This window comes from Heterodontus francisci, chromosome 21 (assembly GCF_036365525.1).
Source record: "Heterodontus francisci isolate sHetFra1 chromosome 21, sHetFra1.hap1, whole genome shotgun sequence".
Taxonomy (NCBI): domain Eukaryota; kingdom Metazoa; phylum Chordata; class Chondrichthyes; order Heterodontiformes; family Heterodontidae; genus Heterodontus; species Heterodontus francisci.
The window spans coordinates 66,887,643-66,898,088 of NC_090391.1; positions in this window are offsets into that span (position 1 = coordinate 66,887,643).

Consider the following 10,446-nt stretch of genomic DNA (forward strand, 5'->3'; position numbering starts at 1 on the left):
CATTCCAGTCTGGATGAGACAAAGACATGAACTAAGGCAAGAGTGGAACCAAGAGTAGTGATGCTGTGATGTGGAAGGAGGGGATAACTGTTTCGGCCTGACACATGGTGTTATATAGTTAAGCTAAACAATGTGCCAGATTTTTTTTAATCAGGAGGACTGAGGGAGCCGTATTAGCAACAGTGTTGCTGTTTGTTACATGGCTTGGGTTAAAGACAAGCAGAAACTCTGACAATAGGGGCAGAAAAGTGACAAGCACTCCTTTGAATGGACAAGCCCAGTGGGAACATCTGGGTGGGCAGAAAACTGTTAAAAGTTTTGCTTGTCTGTCACTGTGTTTGCGTGTTTGTGATACGTTCTGGAAGGAGACGAACGTCATGTTTGCTGCAGCAGAAGGAACGTATTCCAAGCACGAACAGAAGGCCACTACCCAGCTCTTTTTCTCGCAATTCCCAAAACGACTCTGTGAAGTTCAATAAGCCAATTCCTCTTGTTTCCTGTCTTTCAAGAAGGCCTGTTAAATTCCTTTTCAACGGCGCCTGAAGACAGCATATTCTAGAATATTCTCAAGGCCTTGCCTGTATGTGCTCGGGGTTTGGACATTGTGGCCGTTCTTCGGGGCGTGTCTCATCTGCTATTACTTTTTTCAGGGGTGGGCAAGTACATATATAAGTGTGTGTGTGTGTGTTTCTGGGTGTGCGTATGTGTGTCTATGTGCACATGCGTGAAGCGGTAGGGTACCAAAGGGGACTTAAAAAAATAATGTTCGATTTTTAATAATTTGACCGATGTGATATTATTTTAATTTATGACTAATTATGAATTGTTCTCTAATAAACAGTTAATTTTGCTGTTCAACAAAGAAACATGGTTAGTACATTCTATTCTGGGGAAGATAATTGACTGGATCCGTAACTGAGAAAATGTTAAGAATATGTTGTGACCTGTGGAAAGGTGGGAGTGAATGAACAGTGCACACCTCCAGCCTCGATCGTAACAATACGTATGAAGCATAACCTGGCGTCATATAGTGTTCTGACGGTCATTCAAAGACAGCAGCCATCAGGTGGATTGGAATGAATACCTGGGATACAGTTGCTGGATTGGAATAAAGGTGATGGATTCAGTCCTGCCAATGTTAGAGAAACGACAATTATGGCCGATCCATAGACATTATGTTGGAGAAGTAAATAAAAGCAAAATATTGCAGATGCTGGAAATCTGAGATAAAAGCAATTAGTGTTTCAAATACACGGTTGATCAGTCAGCATCTGAGGAGTGAGAAAGAAGGTTAAAATTTCAGGTCTGTGACCTTTGATCAGAACATTCTGAGTTGTGCACATGCTGGATTGTGGAGGGTGATTTACCTGAGTTATCATGTTGAGTGAGCATGTGGACGCTTGGATACTCTGGAGAAGCGATTGGACAGGGTACGAGCTGTGGATGGAGAGAGACGTTGAGTGAGAGAGAGAGAGCAAGCGAGAATGAATATGGAAAATGAAATAGAGGGAGAGAGAGAAAGACAGAGGGAGAATGAAGGAAGAAGGAGAAAGAGGGAGAGAGGCCACAGTATGAATAATTCACGAATATGAACAGCTAAATTTTCTGCAGCAATTATAGTGAAACTGTGAGTTGAAGGTATGATTAGGATTTTGCTAGATTGGGTGAGATTTACTGCTGGACTCACTCCCTGTGTGTTAGTCCGGTCATATCCTCAACCTGTTTAAGTGAATACTCCTCTTAATTATTTCTAAACTGAATAAATAACTTCATGGAAGCAGTTATTTACCAAATGAAATGGTGCTTCACTTTGTTCGCTTTACAAACCCTTCAGGACCTGCCTCCTCACCAGTTCCCAAATGTCATTTTCTTTGTCTCCCTCAAATCCACTCTCTGGCTCAGCCTCCATCTGCCTCTTCCCCTGATCAAAAACTCACCATCGCGGCACTCGACATTTTCACTTTTCGGGTCAGCCCATGTTATCTCTCTTAACCAGTAATTAAAAAACAGCTTCCCTGCTCCTCACTTACTCGGCCATTGGTCTGGAGGCTAAACTGGATTTAAACCATTGGATTCCTTCTTTGAAAAACCCTTCGCCCTTCCACACTGGCAGCGCGCCCTCACCTAGACCTTCCACTGTATCCAATGATCATTTTATTTCACCTTTATTTTTACAAATCAATTATTGATAAATGTGTTCAAAACATATTCTGACCGAAATGCTGGATGCTGCAACAAAGCTGTCAATTTAATACCAGATCATGTCAAACTGCTGTTTTAACTTGAGGTCTGGTCAGTAATTTCTCTGCATCCTTTTCTATCTCTTTCAGTTAACCTGGTGGCGATTCTGATCCTGTCCCGAGGAAAGTGCGGTCTCTCCAAATGTATCACTCGCTACCTGGTGGGAATGGCAGTGTCTGATCTCCTCGTCGATATCACAGATCCTATTTTGAGGTGGATTCCAAGTATATATTTCCCAGATTCATTCTTGTCCATTACTCCCATCTGCAGGTCAATTTATTTCCTGATTTTTGCAACCACAACGATTTCTGTCTGGTTGACAGTCGCTTTCACATTTGATCGATTTGTAACCATTTGTTGTGAGAAACTAAAGACGAAATATTGCACTGAGAAAACAGCAGCTGTGGTTATCGGAACAGTAAGTGTGCTGTGCTCCTTCGACAGTCTTCCCTGGTACTTTGCAAGCGAACCTTTATATATAATTGATAATGTTCCCTGGTACTGTATCTCCCAGGAAATATTCAATACTTCCCCCGCATGGAGCGCGTTTGAGTTGTTTCATCGCGTTTTAACTCCTTGTGTCCCGTTCTTTCTGATTTTGCTACTCAATGCTCTGATTGTGAGACGTATTTTAGTGGCCAGTAGAGGCCGCAGGGAACTCCGGGGCCTCAGCAATGGACAGAATCACAATGACTCACAGATGGAGAATCGAAAGAAATCCATCATTTTACTGTTTAGTATATCTGGCAGTTTTATACTGTTGTGGGTGACGCAGGTTGTATTTTACATCTATCAGCAAATTGCAAAACAATATCCTTCCTCCACCAATGACCCTCTTTATTTCATAGAAAACACAGCAGGAATGCTGCAGCTTCTCAGTTCCTGCACCAACACGTGTATTTACGCTGTGAGCCAGACTAAATTCCGAGAAGAGCTGAAAAAGATCCTGAAATACCCACTTAATCTAATTGTTAAGTTAGTTAAATCATAGAAAAAGTGAATAATTCGTGTTTTAGCACTAAGATCCGCTCCAGACTCCACAATCTAAGCTCAATACAGTGTTATAAATTTTCTATTCACAGTCCAGAGTTCGAATATGATTGTACACTTGATTTTGTAATACCTTATGAAGCATTGGACCTACTGAGAGCGGTTATCTTTTCAGAAGGCACAAGAATGGTTTCTCAAAAATGACGGTGCTAAAGAGCACAGCTGACCATTAATTGAAGCAGCTCTCAATCAAAGGGGCTTCCGTTGGATTGATGACAGAGAGAGAAGGTAGTGTACTGATAATATTACTGAGCTACTAATCCAGAGGCCCTTGTTAATTACTTGGGAATACAGGCACACCTCACTGCATTGCTGCTGGTGGAATTCAAATTTAATTAATTAATAAAAATATGGAATTGAAAGGTGGTCTGAGTAACAGTGCCATGAAATAAAAAGTGGAATAGTCGAACAATGTTCTTATGGAAGATGCGGCAGCAGTGGTTAGCACCGCAGCCTCACTGCTCCAGCGGCCCGGGTTCAATTCTGGCGACTATCTGTGTGGAGTTTGCAAGGTCTCCAAGTGTCTGCGTGGGTTTTCTCCGGGTGCTCCGGTTTCCTCCCACAAGCCAAAAGACTTGCAGGTTGGTAGGTAAATTGGCTATTAGGAATTGCCCCGAGTATAGGTAGGTGGTAGGCAAATAGAGGTACAGGTGGGGATGTGGTAGGAATATGGGATTAGTGTAGGGTTAATATAAATGGGTGGTTGATGGTCGGCACAGACTCGGTGGGCCGAAGGGCCTGTTTCCGTGTTGTATCTCTAAACTAAATGCCTGGGTTACATGTAATTCTACTCACGCATGTTAACAGAGAGAGACAGAGGGAGAGATGGTGTGAGGGAGAGAGAGATGGAGAGAGAGACAAAAGGAGGGACAGAGTGCGATGTAGATCCTGAAAAGTAGGGAGCAAAAGAGAGATTGAAAGATATACAGAGAGACAGAGGGAGCTGGATATGTACATACATGACAAAAGGAGCGACAGAGGGAGGATGACACAAGTTGCAACAATCAGTAACAATCCCCATTCTCTGCCCAGTCATGTGTTCAGGTTGAGTGTGAATGTTTTAGGGACGAGTGTTGCAAATGTCTTCTGCAAATGCCTGTTGATGCTAAATCAGTTGTTCCATTTTAAATCTAAGATTGACCTTATTGAATGCATTTCGGAAATTGAAACATTCTTCTGTCACTTTCTGTCCCTTGTTCCTTCTGTGTGTGTGTGTGTTGTGTGTGTATGCCTGTGCGTGTTTGTGTGTGTCAATGCCTGTTTCTCTCTCATCTCTCGGAACCTCAGTAAAACTCCATATACGTCTGTTAGTCATTTTATGTTGTCTGCTTTTAGTGAGACCACAACTGCAGTGGGTGCACCTCTTATGCAGGTTGGTCAGAAACCCATATCCCGCTATTTAATGGCATATTATCTACGCTTTAAACACTTTAATTGATTAATTCATAACAATTTATCAAATCTGACATTAATTACTGCTTGACGGTCTCTTGGTTAACTTTCCTCCCAGGCTTATTCCAAACACTAACATTAGCGTCGAGAGCAGTTCGACTTTACCTCAGTGTTTTGAAAATCTCAATCCCTGATTCCACACCCAGCAAAGCATATTATATGATGCGAGGCTGCAAATGTTGTTACACTCAGTATGCACAGTACTTTCATGTTGCAATAAGTTGTTATAATGTCTGTTCAAACAACTGTCATCCCACACGGGCAAAATTTCACTGGGCCAACATTCTCAGCAAACACTAAAGCATTCCAGAAAGAGAGGCTCACAAATTTAACAAAAGTTTCATTTTCTGAGTCTCGCTGACCTGTTTTGATTTTCTGATGGGTGGCATTAGCTAGGTTTCGTGCTCCGACCTGACCCCACAATATCATGTGTCCGGGGCACGATTACTACCCACTGAGTCACAGCTGGTTCCAATGATCCCAGAAAATTTAGTTTCTTTGTGCGGCCAGATTTGTTTTTGTCCCATGCGTGGTCCCTTCAACCTTTTAAGGAATCTTTGCAGACGTGTGCATTTTTATCACGGAGCAGGACATGTGTGGTACCTTCCAGGCTGCCGCACACAGTTTTGTGGGAACACTGACCGACACTCTCCATCCCAATCTCTTCCTTTTTCTACCTGGTTCTCTTACCTCAATGCTGTCCTTTCCTCTCTCTGTTATACTCTCTCCATCTCTATCCCTGTCTTTCTCAGTTACTCTCTCGATCTGGAGGAGGGAGGAGAAAGTGAGGCAGATATAGAAGCTGCTTTCCTCTATATCTAACCCACACTGTACCTGCCATGGGAGTGTTTGATAGAACAGAGAAGACAGAGATTTACTCTGCAGCTAATTCTGTTCCTAAATCTCTCCATCTCACTACCTCTCTTTCCTCTTTGAAGACGCTCCCTCAATCCAACTTCTCTGTCTTGGTTTTTGGTCGTCTAGGCGAATGGTTCCTTAAGTGGGTTGGTGCCATTATTTTAGTCATTCGTGGTGCGTGTCACTGACAATGGCAGCATTAATTGCCCATCCCTAATTTCCCTTTGAGAGGTTGGGGGTGAGCCACTTTTATGAACAAGTGCAGTCCATGTGGGGTAGGTGCACCCACTGTGTTGTTATGAAGTGATTTCCAGGACTTTGACCCAGCGACAATGAAGGGACGGAGACATAGTTCCAAGTTAGGATGGTGTGCGACTTTAGTTGTTGTCTGCAGACAATACTTTCAGTGCGCAGTCTCTATAAACTTTTAATTAATATTTTTAACATGGTTAATTGTTAAGTTTCTCCTACATTCTGTCTGTCTCTCCCCGTCTCCCCTTCCTCTTTCTACGCATCTCTCTCTCCCTCTTTCTGCCCATCTCGCCCTCGCACTCTCTCCTTGTCTCTCTGATTAAGTCCAAGATCACATATATTTTGCTAATTACTCTCTTGAAATGTCCTGCAGAGTTCAAAGATGACTGCAGGTGAGCCTCCAGGCCCCTCTGTACGTGTGCAGTCTTGAGAAATGTGCTATAGTAGAATCAAACTAATAACATGGTTTCACGAAAAGTAAATTGTGTATTTTGAGGATGTAACTGGCAGACTAGTTAAAGATCATCCAGTAGGTGTTTCAAACTTGGTTTTCAAAATGGCGCCACACAAAAGATTAAAATGAAAAATAAGTACACATGGAGTTAGGGGTACTATATTAGCATGGATGGAGAACTGGTTAATGAACAGGAATCAAAGAATAGGGATAAACAGGACATTTTTAATTTGGCAGACTGGGACTCCTGGAGTGCTGCTCGGCCCTCATCTATTTGTTCTGAACATATTTGTTCGGAACCCTCACTGAATCTCCCTGCCTCTCTCGTTACCTCGGCCATTCTTTGTCACTTTATCTATCATCTTCTCTCTCTGAATGCCTGTCTAAATCCTCACTCAGAACCTCAATAACAAAACACAGTCACAACATTAGCCATTCATTCATTTAACGTTCGTTTACTAACATCCAACAGCCATTTCAGGTTTGTTCACGATAGCGCTGTTGTGTTACCACAGGACGGGGAAATTTATTTCCGAGACTGACTCCACACTAATGTAAGGTTAATGCTTAAAAAAGTGATGGTCCAGACACATGGTGACGCTGAGACACACAGTAGTAGACAGGAGTGAATTATTTCTTGTACCCAGCTGTACCATATGTGCACAGGAGCTGACTCTGTATTAAATTCAGTCACGGGATATGGGAATCACTGGAAAGAACGGCAATTATTGCCGAATTTCCCTTGGAAGGTGGTGATGAGCAGCTAGCCTTATCGAAACTCCTTGTTACCCCGCGAAAGAATCAATTAAGTTAGTCTGACATGATCTTCACTCAACAAATACACGCTGACTGTACTTGTTTAATCTGCACCTTTTTAAATAACGATTCATATTGTTCACCAAAATGTTTCCCAATACTTTGCCCTCCACTGACTTTAGGCTGGGTGGCTTGTAATTACTCAGTCTATCCCTTGCTCATTTTAAAAATCAATTTGCAGTCTTCCAGGCCTCTGGCATCATGCCCGCAAGTAGAGAGGATTGGAAAATGATGGTCAGAGCCTTCGATATTTCCTCCCTTGCACCTCTTAACAGTCTGATGCAGTTCAATTATCAGCTTTCAAATATACAAGACCGTTTAACATTTCCTCTCTCACTGTTTATCCCATCCGAAATTTCAAACATCTCCTCCTTGACTACAATATCAGCATTGCGCCCTCTTTTGTGAAGACTGATGTAAAATATTCACGAAGAACTATGCCGACATCTTGCAGCTCCTCAGGTAAATAGAATGAGGAGAGGCATTATAAACTAGAGGATACAATTATAAAGGAGGTGACGTGGCAAAGAGATCTGGGGGACACGTGCAAACATCATCGAAGGTGGCAAGGAAGGTTGGCGAATGTGGTTCAAAAGTCATATGGATCCTGGGTTGATAAATAGAGGGAGGCGTGGCGTACAAAAGCAAGCAGATTGTGATGAGCCGCTGTAAAACACTGGGTCAGCCTCAACTGGAGTTCTGTGTCCAATTCTGGGCACCACAAGTTGGGAAGAATGTGAAGACTGCAGAGAGTGTGCAGAAAAGATTGATGAGAATGTTTTCATAAATCGAGGATTTCAGTTAAGTGTTCAGATAGAGATGCTGGGTTTGTTTTCCTCAGAGAAGAGGTTAAGGAGTTTTCATTGAGGATTCATCCTTCTTAGCTGAAACGATTCCATGACATGAGAAAAAAGTTGTATTTCTATTATTCCCGCCAAAGTGAACACACAGACTTTTCTCCACAGGATATTCCATCAGCAACTTTCTTGCCCACTCAGTGAACCTGCCCATATCCTATCTGTGGCCTCCTCACAGCTGACTGTACCACCCGAATTTGCGTTATCAGCTAGCTGGATACATTACACTCCATCCCTTCATCCAACAATCAATTAGCCCCACGATTGTCTTCATCTGTTTAAGATCAACAACGTGTTTCAGTTATTACTGCACTACATCCTGCCTCTGTTCTCAAACACTAGACCCTACCTTCGTTGGTACTGCACCAAACTACATCTTGACTTGTTCCACTGCATCTTGACTTGTTCCACTGCGCCAGGTATTTGCTAATGCTGCGTTTCACCCTGTCTCAGTTTGCACTGCACAAGACCATTTCTCTGTTTATAATACAATAGGGCCTGTCTCTACTCTTTATCTAACCCCATGCTGCCTCTGCCCTGGGAGTGTGAGATTAGACAGTGCAGATGGGAATTTACTCTGTGTCCAACACGACACTGTGCTTGGCTTGGGAGCGTTTAATGGGACTGTGTAGATGGAGATTTCCTATGTATCCCTGGAATTTGGGAGGTTAAGGAGTGATTTAATTAACGTTTGCAAGTTAATAATGGAAGCTGATAGGGTAAACGGAGAGAAACCATTCCCATAGAATGTGGAGTCGAAGAAATGGAGGCATAGCCCAAAAATCGAAACATATTCTAACTGCTTTTCAGGAGTGAAATGGAGAAACACTTCTACACACCGGATTCAGTATCAGTTTGAATCTCTCTTCCACAAACGGCAATTGATGCTGAGCCACATGTTCACATTTACATTAAATCTAATGTTGTTGAAAAATATCAGTAACAACTGACACACTTTAGAGGCAGAGCGAAGAGAAGACAGAGTGCGAGGGGAACTTGACAGAACCTCAGTAACAATCCCCATCGTTTGCCCAGAACTGCGTTGGGGGCTCAGTGTAAGTGTGTTTTGGGGTGAGTGTTGGATCAGTGTTTGATACTTTCAAAATGTAGTGACATTTCCAGCATGGGCAAGAGTTAAAGGTTCAAAATTACCAAAGAAATGGCTGGAATCTTTGATGTCCTGGGAACGACAGAGAGGGATAGAGAGATGACAAGACTGGGAGTGGGTGAGATGGTGTGAGAGAGAGACAAGCAGTCATGGAAAGAGGCAGAGACAGGAAGAGAAGGAGAGACATGGAAAGAGGGAGAGATAGAGACAGAGAGAGAGAGAGACAGACAGACAGACAGGGAAGCGGGAGACAATGGCAGAGGGAGAAGTAGCGACAGAGAGAGAGGGAGAGTCAGAGACAGACGGAGAGAGAGAGAGATATAGACAGTGATCAGGAAAGACAGTGAGAGACACAAAGATGGTGGAGAGACAGAGACAATCGAGAGACAGAGGGACGGGTTGTGTTCAAATAAATGGAGAAGGAAATTAAGTTCTGTATAACTCTCATTCTTTAAATATCGTCAGGGACCCCTGGGGTTACATTCTGTAACAGTGAATCTGGGCACATATAGACACACACACACACACACACATCACATGCAAACACACACACACTTTACAAGTCACACCACCTTTCACACATGCAACTGAGAAAGCCTAACTTCACTGGTAAATGCACGTGTCTTGATTCTTACAGTTCCATGTGCTGTAAGATTGACTTTATCGGCAACCTTGTAAATTGGGCCCAAGCCTTTTGCTCACCATGTAAGCTTGATGCTGAAAGAGGGTGAATCAAAGGCATCCTGCGTGACAATGGCTACTCTGATCAAATCATTTCTCACTGTGTTACGCATAAACTTATAAACGGGCCTAAGACCCTCATTTTCTGCCCTAAAATGTGCATGGTCGACCTCGGATTCGCCTGGAATGGTAATGTATCCCAACAATTTGAGCAAGAGGTGAAGCTGGCTGTTTCACGCTGCTACTATGCATTAGCAACTCGTGTGATATTCACAACTAACAGGATGCTGCTGTGAAGCCAAAAAAGACATTCTGCCAATCACACAATAAGTAATGTGATATATGAATTTCAATAACAGTGTGATGCTCAGTACATAGGCCGCACATCCCAAGGACTGACAGATCGTATTAAACAACATGTCCCTTCTGCTATTCGCAATGGGTAAGGTACAGCACTTATCCAAACAACCCGTGCTTGCAAAACTCAAAACACAATGTCCAACTTCCGATGTGATTCCACGATTGGGTAGCACTTGTTGAATTATTCTCAGTGTGCTAGGAATTATGCTGATAACTAATTTAAGATTGTCAGTCAGGCCGCAGCGTGACATATTAAAGCGCTCTGGAAGCTGCACATAATACATCACAGATCCTTGTACTATGCAGACTGAAGGAAC